The sequence below is a fragment of the Urocitellus parryii genome, chromosome 7 (genome assembly GCF_045843805.1).
Source record: "Urocitellus parryii isolate mUroPar1 chromosome 7, mUroPar1.hap1, whole genome shotgun sequence".
Taxonomy (NCBI): Eukaryota; Metazoa; Chordata; class Mammalia; order Rodentia; family Sciuridae; genus Urocitellus; species Urocitellus parryii.
This window is the reverse complement of record NC_135537.1, coordinates 6299878-6319860: the sequence shown is the minus strand read 5'-3', so window position 1 is coordinate 6319860 and position 19983 is coordinate 6299878.

The window sequence follows — 19983 nt, the reverse complement described above, 5'->3', positions numbered from 1 at the left end:
TATCAATTTGTTTTTAGCCAGGGAATACATTTTATGATTGCTATTTAAAAAAATGACTCAGTCATCTCTATGTTCTGGCAGACAGTAGGTGCATAAAACCGCTGTAAATCAATGAGTCCATGTTTTTTCATGAGTAAAGAAATTCGTAAAATGTATTCAAGAAATAATAATTTGTTAAAATTTTCAAAGTACAAATGAAAACTGGTGTGGAACATAAAATATCACCATTTTTTTTTTCATTCAAATCTTCCAGAATTCTAGCACATGTTCTCTCTAGCTGAGTGTCAATGGGTGAAATAGTGCTGTGTGTCATGTGCTAGCCTCGTAGGAAGGCACTATTTTAATGAGGTCACAAATATCACAGATATCACAAATATCACAAATATCACCAGAAGTGTTCTGTCTTCCATGATTTTACACATATAATTTTTAACAATAATAACAGATGTTTAAAAAAAATATCACAGTGACAAAGCAAAAAAAATTGTGTTTACAGAAATAAATAATTTAGTTTTTGGTGACCCGTGAAATGAAAAAATACCCACAATTTTTATGATGACTAATAAATTAACAATTTAATATAGGTGTTGATATTATATAATTATTATTTTACTTAATGAAAGGAATATTATTTAAACACCTGAAGTATAAAAATACCTGGCTATGAAAACCTTTGACTGGAATTTATTTCAAATCTATCCTATTTCCATTTTATCCTTTAAATTATTTTAAATTATCAATACAATAATTGTCAACCAGTTGAAAAGAAAGGTATTTGAGTTCAAGAGCACAGTATTTTTGCCTATGCAAAGTAAGATAATAAGGGTAGTTAGGCCTCATGCCTGAAGGCTCAAGGAACTTCTCTGTGAGTGCAGACAGTTTACTACATTTAAAGAAAGGAGGAAACTCATTCCATATAAAGCAGGCATGGAAATCAGGTCAAATTAAAAAGTTAATGGTATATTTTGTAGCTTTTTGTAAGACACTGTCTTTAACATTCTAATATAAGAGGGAAGAACAAAATCAGTGTACAATTCTCTAAAGTCCTTCACAAATGCTTGAATCAGGACAGCTTTATGTGTTCTCTACTATTATTTCTGCCCCTTTCTTTTTATGTTATGTTATTTATTTATTTAGGTACTGAGGATAGACTCTAGAGCATTTTATCACGGAGCTACATTCCCAGATCTTTATTTATTTTTTTAATTTTTGAGACAGAGTCTTGCTAAGTAGCTAAGGGTCTAGCTAAATTTTTGAGGCTGACCTTGAACTTGCAATCCACCTGTCTCTGCCTCCTGAGTACCTGGGTTTACAGGTATACACCACCATACCTGGTCTCCTCTGTTTTAAAAGTTGTAAGATAGTGTATATAACCTTACCATGTAAAAACGTTTTCTCAGTGTTCACATGTAACTTCTCTTGGGGTGGGTTAACAAAGACTGGCTCAGAGAGGACTGGGACTTCCCATACTAGTGGAGGTGGGGTATCAAACTTGTGGTTTTACCCTTGGAACACGTATTGATTTAGGAGTCATGCAGCGGTTATTGAGTTGGGTGAACAAGGGAGTTAAGATCTTTATCCTTAAAAAGGAAAATAGCATAGTGACAAAACTCAGGTGGTGTGATACCTGCCAGGATAGAGGGAGGATGCCGTTTGGGAGACTTCAAGGACAGGTTACTTCAATGATAACAGAGGGAATAATTTAAAGAGAAATCTTAGAAGAAAGGCAAAACTGAAATGGTAAGTTGCATAGGTTGCAGATGAAAGGGCTTAATGCAAACAGGAGGTATGAAAAAGGCATTTGGGGGCAACTAGTGTATGTTGCAGGGAAGAGAGATACAGAAAACTAGTCAGATTGTGTGGACTAACTGAAGGCAGATTCCATGAGAAATACAAATGCGGGCACCCATGAGGCTTCGGTGCCTTGGCAAGGAAGATTTTCTCCTGCAGCCCTGCACATTTAATGGTCAGAGAGTCAGGAATGCAACTAAAGGTAATTTCCCAACAGGATGAAATTTTCTGAAACCAGTCACATGAGAAACATTTATTTAATTATTTAAATTAGATTAAACGTTGATTTATTCTTATGACATAAATCAATAATATTGTAACAGTGGTTTTAACATTTATTCAACACTTACAGTAAACTGTTGTCTGTTCTCTACCAATAAGTTTTTCATTTAATGCTCAGAAACAGATCCCCTCAAAAGATATAATTACAGCATCCTAGAGATCAAGGAAGCTTTAAAAGTTTGGGGAATGTGTTTAATGTCATGGGGGTAGTAGATGGACGAGCAGGCATTAAAATATTTATGATATTTAGAATGTTAGTTTAGTCAAGAAAATTGTGTGGGACCAATTGATCCTTATAAACATATGTCCCTTTAATCTTCTAAGCAAAATTTTGAAGCAATTATCTCATAACTGAGGAAAACGAGGCTAGGAATTATCAGATTGTCTAAAACTACAATCTTAGTGATGGAACCAATACTAGATCTGAAGTAATTTAAAGAATATTTGTAAGTGACTACTCTGTACCAGGCCCTGTTAAGTGACAAGTCAAGAATGGTGAACGGAGCAGACAGGACATCTCTTCTTTTGGTCCCAACAGACCCATTTGTGGGGAGACACTGCATAAAGATCAAAGTAGTCTAAGCAGTCAAGGTCAGTTCACACAGAGCCTGAAGCCTATTTTTTTAAAAATATTTTTAGTTGTAGATGGACACAATACCTTTATTTAATTTATTTATTTTTATGTGGTGCTGAGAATCAAACCCAGTGCCTCATATGTGCTAGGCAAGTGCTCTACCACTGAGCTACAGCCCCAGCCCCTGAAGCCTATTTTTAAGGATCTGGGAAAAGCATTGCTGTATTTTAGATGGAGGAGTAACGTGATGTGGTCTGTATTTTCATACACAGTCTGGCCATGAAGAGAGAATGGACCATCAAAGGCCATGGAGGTGGTTTGAATGAAGATCTTAAGAGGTTGTGTCTCGATGTCTGTGATGACAGAAAGGAGTGGGGTCAGTATTGAGAGTGGAATTCCCAGGGGTTTAGACATACAGATAACAGGGAGTGAGTCCCTAATGACTCTAAACTTACCATTGCTGTAACTGAAGTAAGTGACCAAACTAATACCCACAACATGCAGGTCAAGTGGTCCTTCCTGGGGATACTGATTTAAGTGACTGATGACATCTAGTGACTTCAATGGTTTTAGTTCAGCTAATACTACAGGGGAAAGCTGCTGTTCCTTGCTGGCAGTGACCAAAAGCCACCGTGGTACCAGGAAAATGAACAAATTGAAAATTCATCACCTTGCAAACTCGTGGCTCCATCTGAAGAATGCTGATCTGATTTTCTGACTGTCAATATGTTCCATTAACTATGAAACAGTTGAGTTTATAAGACATCTTCATTAGAACGAGTCAAGGTGCTAATGTACCAAAACCCAGATTGCAAGGATTTCTTGGAAGTCTCTAGGAGGTAAGACAGCATTTGCATGGGGTGGCCATTTGGCAGGGTGCCGAGCCAGACTATAGCGAAGGCTCCGTTAGCATTTCTTCTTGAAACCATATTTTCTGGGTTGACTATCTGGCAGTTTTGGATTGCCTCGGGCTGATAATTGGCAACTGAGCTGTTAGGCCAGATGGCATTTATTTATTTATTTTATAGAGGAAAAAGAGGATGAATGATGATGCAAATTGGAAAGTCCATTTTTAGTTATAGAACAGAAAAATAAAGGAGAAAAGAAATTGATTTTAAGCAGTTCCAGATGTTACATGCTTTTTTATTTGCAAAGCCACATCTAAAAGGAGAGTGTCATTAAAAACAGAAAGACCAAATAGAAGAAAATAAAGAAGAATCCACAGAATACCTTTGAGTTGAATTTATTTGTTAAAAGTTTGCACTTACTGTGAATAAGGGCTTTTTTTTAAAGGATAGAGGGGAAAATATGACAAAATTTACATATGAATAGTTACCTTCATGCTGGATGTGTACACAGGAGGTAAGAGAACAGCTTGGGCTTCTCCGAGGTCCATGGTGTTGTGTCTTAATCAGCAAGCCCTCTGAGCCCACTTTGCTTGTTCTAGGAGCCATCTGTGAGTTTCCATTGTGTTCTGCTTCCTTCAGCTGTTTCCTTTTGTCCAAAGCAGGACTTCAATTAGCATCCATTAGCACCGTGTCAAGAGCATCTTCCATCGAACTTTTGCAACCTTTTTGATGGAGGAAAAATTATGATCTGTGCAATGAATCATGTCTTCTGCTGAATCTCAATCGTGGGATCCTCCAAGACTTAAATATAGCATGTTAAGTCTCTTCACTGGGTTCCAAGGTTTTGAATAATCAGTACACACAATATACTGAAACAGTTTGGGCACGTGTTAAATTGAGATTGTTAACATGTAGGATCCCAGTTTCCTGCCATCTTCCATTGGATTCACACCAACCAGATACCTCAATTGGTTCTCAAGAGACAGATCACCTGAAGATCTCTGGTCTTTGCAGAGTGGGGTCTAGACATGGGCTGTCCAGCAAGCTACCAATGCTGCTGATGCTGGTGGTATCACAACTAGCTCACCAGCTTTGTGACACTGGCTAGATCATTCTCAGTTTCTAGACCAGCAAACTGATACGTGCTCTCATAGGATTGAGATATTGATCTATTTTTTTTAAAAAATCATTATGAAAACATTTGTGAAATCAGGAAAAATGATTTGGCATTATATCTATTTAGAAATTTATAATCTGTGAGAACTCAGAAGACTTACACAGCATATCTAAACTGATGTTTTCTTACTTCCTTTTCTGCCCCATATTTGGTGCATCATATTTGTGCATCATGGTGGGATTCATTTTTACATATCTGTACATGCCCACAGTATAACATTGAAATTTGGCCCATATCATACCCATGATTCCCCCTTCCCTCCTATCCTCCCTTACCTGGTCCCTTTCCTCTAGTCTACTGATCCCCTTTGATTTTCAGGCAACCCTCCCTACAGGATTATTTGCCTTATTCCTGTCTAGCTTCCATGTGAGAGAAAATACAAGGCCCTTGACCTTCTGAGTTTGGCTTATTTAGCTTAACATGATGTTCTCAAGTTCTAGTTATTTTCCTGCAAATGACTAATTTTATTCTTCTTCATGGCTCAAAAAGTCTGTGTTGTGTATATACACCCCATGTTCTTTGTTTATTCATCCATTGATGAACACCTAGGCTGGTTCCATAGTTTGGCTATTGTGGATTGTACCACTAAGAACATGGTCATGACCGTGTTCTTGGTGTAGTATAATTCTTCAGCATAAATAGTGAAAAGTGGTAGGCCTGGTTTTATGGTAGTTCCCTGCCGAGTCATTTGAGCAGCCTCCATACGGATTTCCCTGGTGGTTGTATTAATCTACAGCCTCATCAACAGTATAAAAATGTTCCCATTTTTCACATCCTCTCCAGCATTTAAATTGTTTGTATTTTTGATGGCTGACACTTTAATTGCAGTGAGATAAACTCTGAGTGCAGCTTTGCTCTGTATTTCCTTAATTGCTAACAATTTCGATCATTTTTTCATGTATTTGTTGGCCATTTGTTTTTCTTCTGTTGAGAATTCTTTGTTTAGTTCTTTCCCATAATGAATAACAAGTTTATTCATTTTTTTCTTTTTTTGGTTTTAAGTACTTTAAGTTTTTTTAACATATTCTGTATATTAATCCTCTGTCAGAAGAGTAGCTCACAAAATTTTTCTTACATTATGTAGATTCTCTCTTCACATTCTTAATTGTTTTCATTGCCATGAAGAAGCTTTTAAGTTCAATGTGATTCCATTTATTAAAACTTGGCATTATATCCTTAGATTTAGGAAGTTTTACTGAGAAAGTCATTGATTGTGTGTGTATATTAGAATGTTAACTTTATCATTTCTTGTATGTGTATAATAGTTCCTGATCTAATTCCTAAGTTTTCAATCTTTTTGGAGTTTCCCTTTCTGCAGGGTGAGAGATAAGAATCTAGTCTCATTCTTTTACATGTGGATAACCAGTTTTCTATGCACTATTTGTTTAAAAGGCTATTTTTTCTCCAATGTATGTTTTTGACACCTTTTTCAAGTATCAGATGCCTATATTTTTGTGCTTTTGTGTTTTAGTAAGCTTTCTTGTTGCTGTGACTAAAAGACCTGATAAGAAAAATTACAGAGGAGGAAAAGTTTATGTGGGGGTTCATGGATTCAGAGGTCTCAACTCATAGATAGCTGGCTCTATTCTTCAGGCTTGAGGTGAGGTAGAACATCCTGGCAGAAGAATGTGGTGGAGGGATTGGCTCACAGGATGATCAAGCAACAATGAGAGAGACTCCACTCACCAGAATACAAAGTATATACTACAAGTGCATGCCCCCAGGAATCCACCTCCTCCAGCCACCCTGTACCTGCCTTCAGTTACTACTCAATAGATAGCATCAGGGGATTAAGGCTCTCATAACCCAATCATTTCACCTCTGAATCTTTTTGTATTTTCTCACAAATAAGCTGTTGAGTAATACCTCACATTCAAATCATAATAGTTTGTTTCTGAGTCTTCGTTCTATAACATTAGAATATGTCTGTTTTGATATCAGGACCATGCAATTTTTGTTATTATAGCTCTATAGTATAATTTGGTCAGGTATTGTAATGTCTCTAGAATAGTTTTTTATTGTTTTAGTTTAAAATTTATTTGGCTGTGATGGGTTTTATTCTTTCAAGTAAATTTTAAGACTTTTTTTCCTGTAAAGAATGTCATGGATATTTTGATGGGAATTGCATTGAATTATATATTCCTTTAGTAATATGACCATTCTATAATATTAATTCTGCCTATCCATGAACATGGGAGATCTTTCAATCTTATTTTGTCTCCTTCAATTTTTTTCTTCAACGTTCCATAATTTTCATTGTAGAGATATTTTAGCACCTTGGTTAGATTTATTTCTGGATACTGTTTTGTTTTTTGAGGCTATTAGGAAAGGGAATGTTTTTCAGATATTTCTCTACAAATTTTTTTTATTGGCATATGGGATAGCTATTGATTTTTGTATATTAATTTTGTAACCTCCTAGTTTGCTGAGTGCCTTCTTGCTCTGGCTTGAATTTTCAGTGCTACATTGAATATAAGGGGTCAGTTTGGACATCTTCGTCTTGTTCCAAACTTTTTTTTTAAGAGAGAGTGAGAGAGAGAGAGGGAGAGATAGAGAATTTTTTAATATTTATTTTTTACTTATTGGCAGACACAACATCTTAGTTTGTATGTGGTGCTGAGGATCGAACCCTGGCCGCACGCATGCCAGGCGAGCACGCTACCGCTTGAGCCACATCCCCAGCCCTCTTGTTCCAAATTTTAAAGAAAATTATTTCAGTTTTTTTTCCATTCACAATGATTTTGGCTTTGGGTATGTTGTATATAGTGTTTATGATATTGAGGTAAATTCCTTTAATCCCTGGTTTCTGGGATTTTTTTTTATCATGAATGGGTGCTGAATTATGTTGAATTCTGTCTCTGAATCTACTGAAATTGACTTTGTTCTTATTTTATTAATGTGGTGAATTACATTTATTCATTTGTGTATGTTAAGCTATCCTTGCAAACTTGGGATAAAAGTAACTTGGTCATGAAGTATAATTTTCATGATATGTTGTTGAATTATTTATCTGGTATTTCATCTACTTCAATATCTTTGGAGTTAGTTGCTGCTGAATTATGAACTTTAGGAGGTGTTGAATCAAATTATTTCTCCATATTTGTTGTATTCCTGTGTTGGATTTTATATATATTTTGGAATGAATTTCACTTCCACTCTTACGTGTGGGTTTTTTTAGGGCACAGCTTCTCTTTCCAATGTGGACTAGAGTAATTGAGATGGAGAGCCCTTGTAGTGCAGTATCAATAGTCTTTGTGTTAATTCTTTGTTTTTGTTGCAGATATGGATGTCCATGAGTGGGATCCAAGGACTGCTCTAGTCATTTCCCCTTAGAGCCTGGTCATTAGTTTGGGATTTTTGTCTTTTGTCTTTTTTTTTTTGTATTAAACTATCACTAAAATTTAAGTATGGTTAATTGTGTGTGAAGCAAGCTGTATTTTCTCTTGCTCAGATTTAGCTCAGTAGCACAGTCTCTCCCCCATGTTCTTTTGGTGTCCTCATAGATTCCCAGCATCTCACAGAAAAGGCTGAAACAAGCAACAATAATAACATAAGCAAACAATATATAGCATTAAGGTCAAAACAACACTATTTACCACACACACATACGAAAGGATTGGTGGGGGGTCAGCAACTGCCATTAGCAAAAACGATAAATAACCATTCAATCCATGGGGCATTCAGGTAAAGAGCAGATGTCAACTGTGCCATCCACATTACTAGTAACTGCAACAACCTGAATGGTAGGGTCAGGAGTTATGTAAACCCAATCGATCTAAAATATGATGAAAATGTATGAGAAGTTTATGAAGCGAAAATAAAATGTGATAGCAAGGTAAAAGAAAGTTTAGATATTCAAATGTGAACAAAGAGAAAGCAGAAGAGATTAAGCAAGTGATGACTACAAAGGAGAACAAAATAGAAAACAAAAGAAAGGGAGAGATAGAGAAATAAGAAAATTGGTATATGAAGGAGAATAGAGAAGAGAAATAGAAACAAATGAAAACAAAGCAAAAATAAACAAACAAAACTCTACCCCTCGAAAGACAAGGAAATAAACTAATCATGAAATAGTTAAAAATGAGAGGGAATAAAACAATCAGCATAGCAGGGAGACGATAAAAATAGAAAGAGGAAAAATGATTCTTAATGAAAAATGCAAGCGCTGTATCCACGGAGGTGGTCAAAACCCTTGGTGAGGATGAAAGGACCTTACCCATGCCTGACTGTCCTTTCTGTTTCTTCTTGGGCTCTGTGGAGAAAGACAGAGGGAAAGAAGAGGAGGGAAGGGAAGGAAGGGAAGAGGAGAGGAGGGGAGAGAGGGGTGGAGATTGCTCATTAACCCCTTCCTCTTTTTGTACTGCTCACGGAGAGCTGCCAGCTGGTGTGGCCTAAAACTGAACCTGGTTAAAATAGCTCTCAGCTTCTCTTCTCACCAGTATGAAGGATGAAATGGGAAGCACTGTTGATTGGAGCTTTGTGTGGACAGACCAGATGGATGCACTCTCAGGTTGGGGTTGCTGCAGAGTTCTAAGATGGGAATTCTGGCATCTGGGGCTTAGCTCTAATAAGGTCTTAGAGCTTTATTCAGTGGTATCTGCTCTGGAGAGATTAGGGCCAGGCAGATGCCAATCACTGTTGGGAGTGTGGATCTCAGGAACCTCCTCCCAAGAATCTACTCTTGGGACAGGCAGCCAACCCTCCACAGGTCTCACCCACTAACTGCACATAGAAACAGCTCTCCCAGGCTTAGTTCCTGAGCATAATTGTTACAAGGCTTGGCCTGGGAACACTGGAGTAGCAGAAATATGCTGTTCTCTTTGTTCTCCCATTTAGTGTGCGGTGTTTGAATTTCCTGGTTATAGTAATGATCTCTATTTCATGGGGTTGTTGTAAGCCTGAACACAAAAATATTTTAGAACAATGCTTCCTAAAACAAGGTCAAGTGGAATAGTTGAAAATTGTCATATTCATAGATATTAAGAATCTTACTGACATCTACGTAAGAATTCTCATGCAAAAAATTAGAAAAGAATGCTGGATAATGCTAACCTCTTCAATTTTTTACATATCTGGAATATCCAAATGTATTTGTAAATTAGAACAATCTTATATGAAGAATAAAAAAAACAATAAAAACACATTGCACATCATTTAAAGAAATAATGCTTTTGAGCTCTTCACTTGTGAGAATCGAAATTGGAAGCAGCACAGCAGAGCCAGCCAATGAGAAGGCAGCTGTGTGTGAAGAGTGCATGTACAGAGAGTTTCTAAAATTAGGGCTCAACAAAAAAGCAAAAAGAAACCGTCTGGTTAATTAGAGTACAGTAAAGATGAGACAAAACATCAAGTCTAAAGCTGCTTTTCAGGGCAAGTGATCCTCCAAAGATAAAACATCAACAGTGTCATCAGCAAAAGAGAACAGAGTATTTCATAGAGTGAATTACAGAAAATGGTAAATGTCATTTGATGCTACTCTTAAAGAATTGCAGTACATCAGAGTGTGATTTTTAAAAAGAATAAAAAGAAAGATGAATTTTAACTCAAAGTGTGATAGAAGAAAACTAAATCCTGAACATAGTTTTAAACCAGGTTCTTCTGTCACCGAGCTGTATGACTTGAACATCATCCTGGACTGGCTTCGATGTAAAGAAAGTGGATTTGAAGTTTTCTTTTGGGTATAATGATGTAATGTAATACGTATATGTATAATGATGTAATATAATGTTGTATACCAAAAATTTTGGTATCTGGAATTCTCAGAAAATAGTTTTCCTATTTTGTTGGAAATATGTCCATTTTAATGTTGAAACTTGTCACTTGGCGATATTTACTAGTGTGTTTTAGTGTATAGCATATGTTGAACCATATCCACTTTCTTATGTAAATGGTAATAGATGCCATTTCATTATTCTTATAGAATTTGGGTGTCCTTTAGAAATTCAGTATCTGTTTGTAAATATAGATGATTGAATCTTGGGTGTAAGTTACTTTTTAAATACATTTATTTTTAACTGATATAGAAAAATAACTATTGTACATATTAATGGGATGCCATGTGATGTTTTGATACATATATAATTATATAATATTTAAACCGGATTAAAAATATCTGCATCCTCAAACATTTTTTTATAGTGAAGATTTGAAATCCTTTCTTCTACCTTTTGAAAATGAACACTGCATGCATAATTGTCACCCCTAGTCATCCTATCCCAATAATAGGCCAGAGATTCTCGAGGCTGCCTCTTCTGTTTTTGTTGTTGTTGTTTGTTTGCTTGGTTTTTGAGGCAAGGTTGTGCTGTTATCCAGGCCAGCTTTGAACTTGAGGTTCTTCTGCTTCAGCCTCCTCAGTAGCTGGGATTACAGGTGTGCCCTGGTATCCGTGAATACCTGCTTACTCCTATTTCACTGTAACTTGCCACCCACTGATGGGCCTTTTTCCGTCTCTCCCTCTCTCCACACGTCCAGCCTCTGGTAACCACCATTTTACTTGGGACTTCTAGTAGGTTGATTTTTTTTTTTTATATTACGCATATGAATAAGCTCATGAGTTACTCATCTTTCTGTGCTTTACTTATTTTCTTAACCTACTGATCTCCAATTTCAGCCACGCTGTTGCAAATAATAAAATTTAATTATTTTTATTGGCCAAATGGCATTTGCTTTTGTGTATGTACCATATTTTCGTTATCCAGTCATTAGTGGCTGAACATTTTGGTAGTTTCCATTTCTTGGCTCTTGTGAATAGTGCTGCAATGAGCATGGGCGTGCAGATGTCTCTTGGACACAATGATTTCCTTTCCTTTGGATACACAGCTAGTGGTGAGATTGCTGGATGGTATTGTAGTTCTTTCTTTAATTTTTTTTTAGGAAAATCCAGTTTTCCATAAGAATCATACTAATATACTTTTCTACCCATAGAGTACCAGGAGTCCCTTCTCTCCTTGTCCTCACTAACATTTATTATCTTGTCTTTCTGATAAAGGCTATTTTTACCGGGTGAGATGTTGGATCATTGTGGTTTTGATTTAAGTTTCTCTGATGTGTAAGATTTTCTCTTTCTGCTTCTGCTTAGATTTCACTGCTTCCTTCCCAAAGCCCTTGCGATGATAGCTAATTGCCCTCTTGTAATTACTGAGCATTAATTAAGCCTTTGGAAGATAGCCTTATGAAGGAGTTGGGAGTATTTTAAAGAAAGCACACATCTCTTTACGTATGGTCTTTAGAAAGCTGCTTGGATGCCTCAAGAAGCATTATTTCCTGTTTGGAAATGTAGATGAGTGGGGTGGTTGGGTGCTATGCTCTCCCAGAAGATGCGTGTCTCCGACCTACAGGTAAGTCTGGGAAAGTGTGCTCCTACAGGGCCAAGAGCATCATAATTAATTAGAAAAAGTTGGTCTTTGAACACCTCATTTCTCATAGGTTCACTTTTGTTAACTTTTTTGCCAAAAGGTTTTCATTTTTTTATTGTGTGTGTGTGTGTGACTTTAACTCTCTCAGACCAAGAAAAAGGAAGGTGTGACAAGTCTCCCATCATTGTCCCTCTTCACAGCGTCTGCATCTTCAGACAAGTCTGGAGCCAGCAGAGCTTCCCCCAAAACTTGAAACGAAAACCAAAGAGACGAAGCATTCAAGTTGCTTATTTTGCTGAACTACTTTTAATGTTAAGTGTAATCAAGAAAGAAAAATATATTGGATATAGTATTTGATCAAATTATTTAAATATCCATGGGAATCATAGCCCTGTCAGACAGGAAATATGTAAAAAAGATTTCTGACGATAAATAGGTAAGTTGTATCCTGTTAAGTGACTAAAAATAGTACCCACAATAGCCATAAAAGCAGTGGCTTAATAACTAGATGAGCTATAATTCAAATCTGCAGGTCCTGGTCCATAAGTCTCCATTGGGAGGACCTGGCCTTGTCGATCTTCTTTGTATTTCTCCATGTAAAGATGGTGAGTGAAAAAACACACCTGCCGTTTCCAGTTCTCATTCTCCTGTTCCTATGAAAATTGCTGGTCGATATGAAAACCCAGCTGCTTGGAGAATAGGTAATTGAGTTTGCTTGACCTGGAGCTCTCTGTGCGCAGAATCACATATCTGACACCTACCTGATATCGCTACAGGATATTCTGTTCAGTTCCCAAACACCATGTGTCCCCAGCTGAACACCCTTGATTCCTTTAGACTGGCCTCTCCTACCGTCTTCTCCACTTTGTCTGCCAGTGGCTCAAACCAAGCATCATTCACCAAGAGATTAGCATTTCAGTCAATTCTTTGGGTCTCACTTGTCCTAGATTCAGATTCTCACCTCTTCTCCCCACACCTACCTTGGCCAAAACATGATTCCCATTCAGCTGGAATACTCTGCGGTCCTGTACTTGCTCTCCCAGCATCTGCCCCGGCAGTGCCCCATCACACTGACACGTTCACGCAGTCTCCATAACAGAGCGGCCAGAGTCACCCTGCCACATGTTCCACCTCTCCATGCCACCTCATGTCATGCCCGTGCTCCACGCAATGCACAGAGTTTCCCTGTCATTCAGAACAAATGACCAAGTGGACCAGGCCACCTGGACCTCTTCCCTTCTCACTTCCGTCCCTGCTCTCTTCTCCTGCCTCCCCTGCTCAGCCATCCCAGACTGTGGGCTGTGCCCCACGTGCCAGATGCATTCCCTGCCTTGGTGCCTTCTCCTCCCTTTCCTGGACTGCTCCTGACCCAGACACGTGCAGGGTTCACTTGACCTCCTCTAGATTTCCCAGTTGTCACTTATTCTCAGAGTCCTTCTCCAAGTATGTTATTTTTAAATGCCACCCTAATAACTCAGGAACTCTCTACCCATCCTTCCTTTCTCCATGGTAGTCTCTTTCTGAACATCACATGGTTTCATTTCTTGTCCCCTGTTAGTCTCTCTGCCTTTGTTCTCTCCTGTGCTTGCAATTCCTGAGGTTGGGTTTTCTTTCTTCCTGTTTTAGATCTCACATCACAGATAGTGCTGGGCATATAGTAGGCTCTCAAGGTTGTATGATGAATTGACGAGTGAGTGAGTAGCTTAACCACAAGAAATCATACAGTTAACTCATAACGTGATACAGTAATTCATAACTATAGCGTTAATATTTTTGCATTAAGTTTGGAAATAACCTGAGATTATTTGACATTTTAATCACCGATAACTTAGGAGAATTTGGCATATTAAAGTATAATTTGACATTGTAGAGTATCTAACAGATTAAATTGATTCTAATTTAAAATGTGGAATTGAAAATTTGATTTTGCTTGTCATTCTAAGTTGAATAGTCTAAGGAAATTTTACTATATCTGTGAAAAGCATTATAACATACTTATAATTTTGGTTTATTAGATTTGTGGGAGTTGGTTAAATACCCAGGAAGCTTAGCTTATAAGAAAATTGAAGTACTTATAAAGGAAAATGAGTAAATTAAATCCATAAATAAAAGCTAAAACGTGATGGACTTTTTTCAAGTTGGAAAGGTTACTTAAAAGCTCTGTTACTATTTTCTGGATTTATAAATAGAAAATAAATGATTTGTATATTAAATGTAAAAGCACAAGAAGATAAGATTTTAATACTGTAATATTAGTGCATCAAATATCAATTTTTAAGGTCAAAATAAACTTTCAAATTTTTTCCGGGCCTTAAATGTATTACCTAATGTATCAACAGTACATACTGATGGTGAACATACAGATATCAGTAGAAATATTTCTCCTTATTTTTTGCAAATGATGTTTCCAGAAGAAAAAAAAATAAGTTTGGTCTTATTTCAAAACCAATCACACCATTCTGGCTTAGCTCTCTATGTATATGTATAGGCTAACTCTTATGGGATTAATTCTGTCTCCCTAAAATCCATATTTTAAAGCCTCAGCCCCCAGTGTAACTCTATTTAGAGACAGAGCTTGTAACGGAGGTCATAATGGCAGAGCCCTTTTGTAGTAAGGTTGGTCTTTACAAAGGAGCGGCCATGTGAGGAGTGGGCAGGAAGGTCCACCTGCAGACCCAGGAGAGCCCTCGTCAGCCTATTTGCACCTTGCCCTTGGATTTCCAGCTCCCATAACTGTAAGAAAATGAGTCTCTGATATTTAAAGTGCCCAGTCCATGGCGTTTTGTTCCTGCTGCCTGAGAGGACTAATCCACTAGCCTTTCCCTCCAAGTATCATCTGCTTTTCTTTCTTTAAGGAACACATTTGTTTAGAGATCTTGGAACATGTTGAAGATTCATAGAAGCTTTTTTTCTTGAAGTTCACACTTTTATATTACATATATCACTGATTTATAAATGCCACTGTTCTTTCTGCCTGTCTTGTTTCACTAAGGAGAAGAGTGAAGGCAGATGTACAATACAGACATTGCCACACATCTTAAGGTACAGATGCCCAAAGCAGGGGTGCTGAGGATTCAATCAACCTCATGCTGAGTGGCTCACAAGAGCAGTGGGCAGCAGACCTGGATGTTCTTGGTGTTCCTCCAAAACCTCTGTGCCTTTTAGTTCATTTTGAATGTCAGGCAGAAGCTGGGTAGAATTCAAGACTTTTGCAATGGGTTTCCAAGACTTTGGGTGGTGCTGATAGAAGAGTGGCTGGTGGGTTGTTTCATCAGGAAGGAATTGACCTGGTGCAGGAGGCATGTCTGGCTGAATTCTTGTGTCTTGAAATAGTTCTCATAATTTCAGAATGCAGTGAGCTCTCACATGCAGCATTGCATGTAATGCTGGCAAAATCCTATACATCAGATATAACATATACAATTCAGCAAAAAAAAAAATATTTTAAATTTGTTGGAAAATCTCCCAAGGTCAATAAGCCTGAAATTGATTACCAACATTTCTGATTTGCTTAATGAATAGCATGTTTATGCTCACACATATCATTTTTATCCCCACCTTATTTGACCATATGCAACTGAATATATAAAACATTTGATATATTTATTTGATTAGTTTCCTTTTTCTCATGAGGACAGGGGTCTTTTATATTTTGTACTTTGTAGCCACAGCACAATAAAGAACTCATAATATTAAAAGAATAATTGCATGATGCACTGATATGGGACAAAAATCCTCCTGAGTTTGGGTCCACTGACATTGGCTCTAGAATGCTCCCTATGGCCTTAACTTGTGCCTGCTCACTTTTCCACTGATACAGCATTGTTCTTGGGCCTAAGCATGAGACATATGAATCATTTAGGCTTTGGAACAACTAGTTTTCCCCCTCACAACAGGCATGTAAGATAAGAAATCTTATTCATACAGTTTAGCAGCTTTCTCCACCCAAGTGCAGAAAGGCTAAGTGATTTGGCCATGGCCAAGCAGGGTTATCAATGTGGAGCAGATTCTTCTGACCCTGGTCTGCCAAACCTCTCCACTGATGGATATTCTGATGGAATTTCATCTGTGTTCTTACTGCCCAGGGGATGCTGGTTCAGTCTAAGCAACAGCATTGGAAAGAGGGCTTCTCAAGGGTATTGCTGCAGCTGTTTAATCTATGGCATTGCTACTGATCATGTGTCCTTAATGTCACTAGCATCGCTTATTATTGGATGTGGACCAGCAGATGGCCAAAACAGAGAAGAGGAACATTCCTTAAATGGAAAATAAGGGACTCTGAAGCACTGTTTACAGAAAGTCTCCTCATTCATGCAGCTTTTGTACAGCTCACAGAGGACTTTTTAGGACCTGATTTCATTTGGTTCTCATTCCTTCCTAAAACGATATGGAGGGGATGGGAGGGGAAGGGGGGATAGGAAGGGCAGCAGAATAAAATAGACACTAGTATTGCTGTATGTATATACGTGATTCTGCAACCTGTACACTCAGAAAAATGAGAAATTATACCCCATTTGGTTCAAATGTATGATAAGTCAAGATCATTGTACTGTCATGTGTAAAAAATGTCCAAAAAAAAAGAAGTACAACTTAGACAGACTTTGGTTTCTTCAGTTTCCCATTAAATATACCAAGAACATAAAAAAAAAAAAGTTTGGGGAAGGTAGAATGCAGAGGATAATGTCCAACGTACAGATGATAAAAACGGAGACTTAGGAGTGGAGAGATGCTTTCAAGCATCCACTCAGCAGCAGCATGACATAGACTAGGTGGCTTAAATAACAATAATTATTTTCTTACAGTTTGGAGAGTGTAGAGTCTAAGCTCAAGATGCCTGCAGATTTAGTTCCCTTGTGAGAGCTCTCTTTCCTACTTGTAGGCAGTTACCTTCTCTCTCTGTCCTCACATGTAAGATAGAATGCTCTGTGTGTCTTATAGAGGTATTAATCCCATCACAAGGGTCTGACCCTCAAGAGCTGCTCTGAACCTTTATCTTCTAGAGCTCACCTAGAGCTGATATCTGTAAATATCATTGTATTATGGATTATGGCTTCAATTATAAATCCTAGGGGAACACAATTAAGGCAATACCTTAAGGTTTCACTGCCAGTGAAGAGGAAACAAAGATAGGAAGATAACTTTTTTTCTAAATTCAAAGTTTATTTCATTAGCCATCAATTGAAACTAGAGCTTTGGAAACTATCTGTTAAATAACTTGCTAGGTGGTATGATCTGAACAGAAAGGAGTCCAGGTGTGCTTCAATGCCATTCTTTACCTTGTTCCCCATACTATTCCCCTAAATCATTAGGCTGAGGGGTCACAGGTAGTGGAACATGATTTCTGCTTTGCCACTTGTGCTAGTTGTGAATTCTGGGCACCAGACGCATCCAGGAGTCTGCTCCTCTGGGCCCTAGATGATGCATTTCTCTTCCCTTTGGTGCTAGATATGGCTGTCGTTTTGGTCCATGAGCTTGGAGCAGAGTGTACCATGTCATTTCCAAGCAGAAATCTAAGAACCACTGTGTATTAGATAGAATTCTTTCTCTGATTCAGTGATGGAAAACATTTAGGCCAGCCCAGTGCCCCCTCACTCCACCAGCTCATGAGGAGGGAGAGGGGTGAGTCATACACATCCTAGGATATTGGCTAATGTAGAACCAGAGACAACCACCAGCTGAGTGACTCCGGGGCTCACATCCTGAGCAGAGAGCAGAGTGAGGCTCAGAAGAGGAAGAGAAGTGGGGTGCTCTGAAGCTGTCCAATGTTGCTGAGACAGGAGATGCATGAGGCTTCAGACAATCATTCAAGGTCTAGAAAGAAATTGTACCGGCATGCTCATATTTTCATCAAAAACAAGACACTTCTACTTTATGGCTGCCCCACAGTGAGCATCTGTTGGTGACTGACAGACCAGGGTCAGGTGGAAGAGTTGGCGAATTTGGTCAAGGTCTATGAAAAAACTGTTATTTGATAATAATAAAACTGATATTAGATCTTTATCTGTCTTGTTTCTTGGATGCTTCCAAATTTGAGAGGAAATAAAGATATATGTTTTCATATCCAAATCTTATTAGTCATCAAGAGAAAATTCTGTGTCATAGGCCAGGCACAATGTAAAAGATTCAAGGCAGCATTAGGGAAAGCAGCAAAGAGGGAAAAATCTTGCTACCAGCAGTCTACAATTTCTGTAGGATGTTTCTCCCCATTTATGTCAGTGTCATCACGTTACTATAGTAATAACAATGATAAGAGCTACAGTGAGCATGATGGTAGCATATTACACTTAATAACGAAACACTGCGTGTCAGATCCAGTCCACTGGCACAGGAGATAGGTGGTGTTGAGAGGCTACCAGAATATTGTAGAACAGTGCTGTACTCTTCGAGGCAACCACAGCTGGCTCTGAACTCTCAGGAGGGCTTGTGAGGATATCCCAACACCAGGCGCTGGAAATACTGGCGGGCGGAGAAGAGGAGGCTGGAGTTGATGTATGGAGCTGATGTATGCTCTTACATAATGCACACTTGATCCATTAACTGCTCATCAGTTTACTTTATCACCGCGTCTGTTGGATTAGGACTCAAAGACAACCATGTTGGAGGTATTGCTGACTTCAGATTACAGTATCTCCTTCTTCATAAATTTGGAATTTTTAAAAAAAATTTTTTTTAGTTATAGATGGACACAATACCTTTATTTTTATTTGTTTATTTTTATGTGGTGCGGGAGCTCAAACACAGTGCCTCACACATGCTAAGCAAGCACTCTACCACTGAGCCACAACCTCATCCCTGGAAATGTGTTTTTAATAATGCTCACCTGATTCTTATTAAAGTGGAAGGCACAAATATATTAAAGTGGAAGGGAACATATATATTTTATTGGAGGAAAAGAGAGGGTAAGTTCCAGTATTTGGTTTATTGCATTGGACAAATGATGATCTATCAGATATTCACACCAGAATTGCTCTATCATTCTAGGGCGAATATAGTTTCAAACTTCTAGAGTTGTGTTGTTTAATCTTGCAGATACATACAGACATTGAGTCCTGGGAATGTGAGGAGTATAGGTGGAGGTGTATAAAAAACACTGGATTTCAAATATATACTAAGATGAGAATAATGTCATATACCTCACTAACAGTTTTGTATTGGTTACATGTTTAAATGATAATAATTGAATATATTGCTTTAAGCAAACCGTATCAGTAAAATTCCAAATGTTTTAGTTTTTAAAAATGTGATGAGTAGAAATTTTGTGATAATTTAAGTAGCTTAAGGACAAAAACCCCCAAATCTTAATTTATCCCTTATAAGGATCATGGCTGACACATGTGTTTCAGAAGACAAATTAATAAAAAAAAAAGAAACTTAAAAATAATTTAGTCTAAGTTTTAGGTCTTACAGGAGCCTTCAAAGGTGAACATCCAATGACCCAGGGAAAACTGTATTTTCCTGTTTGGGGTTGAAGAGTAGGCAGTTGACATATGGTTATAGGCCCTGCTTCTTCTGATATCATTGTGTTTAACTTCATGGAAAATCTTAACGTGGTTGAAGGTAGGTCTTGATCTTTTTTTCTTTGAGCTTCCTTGACAACTTGAATTTTCATTTGCTTCTTGCTCTTTCTGTTTCAGTTTCCCTCATGACTCTCACCAACTTAAGTGTATGATCTCATGAGACGCAGTAACACTGACTTTCAACTTTATATCCTAGCAACTGGCAGATAGCCTGGGTATCTGGTACTTAACAGCTGACTTGATTATATCCTGGGTGCCAAAATCCAAGGCATTATCATAAAATTCTAGAACTGAAAGAAACTTTAATATCACCTAGTTCAACCATTTTTTTTCTCACAAGGTAGGATATGAGACATTATAGAAGAAGCAGGCAAAAGAAGAATATTTGAAAGATTAATCTGTTTGTAAGTCTGATTATGTTTTTAATGTTCAAAAAAAT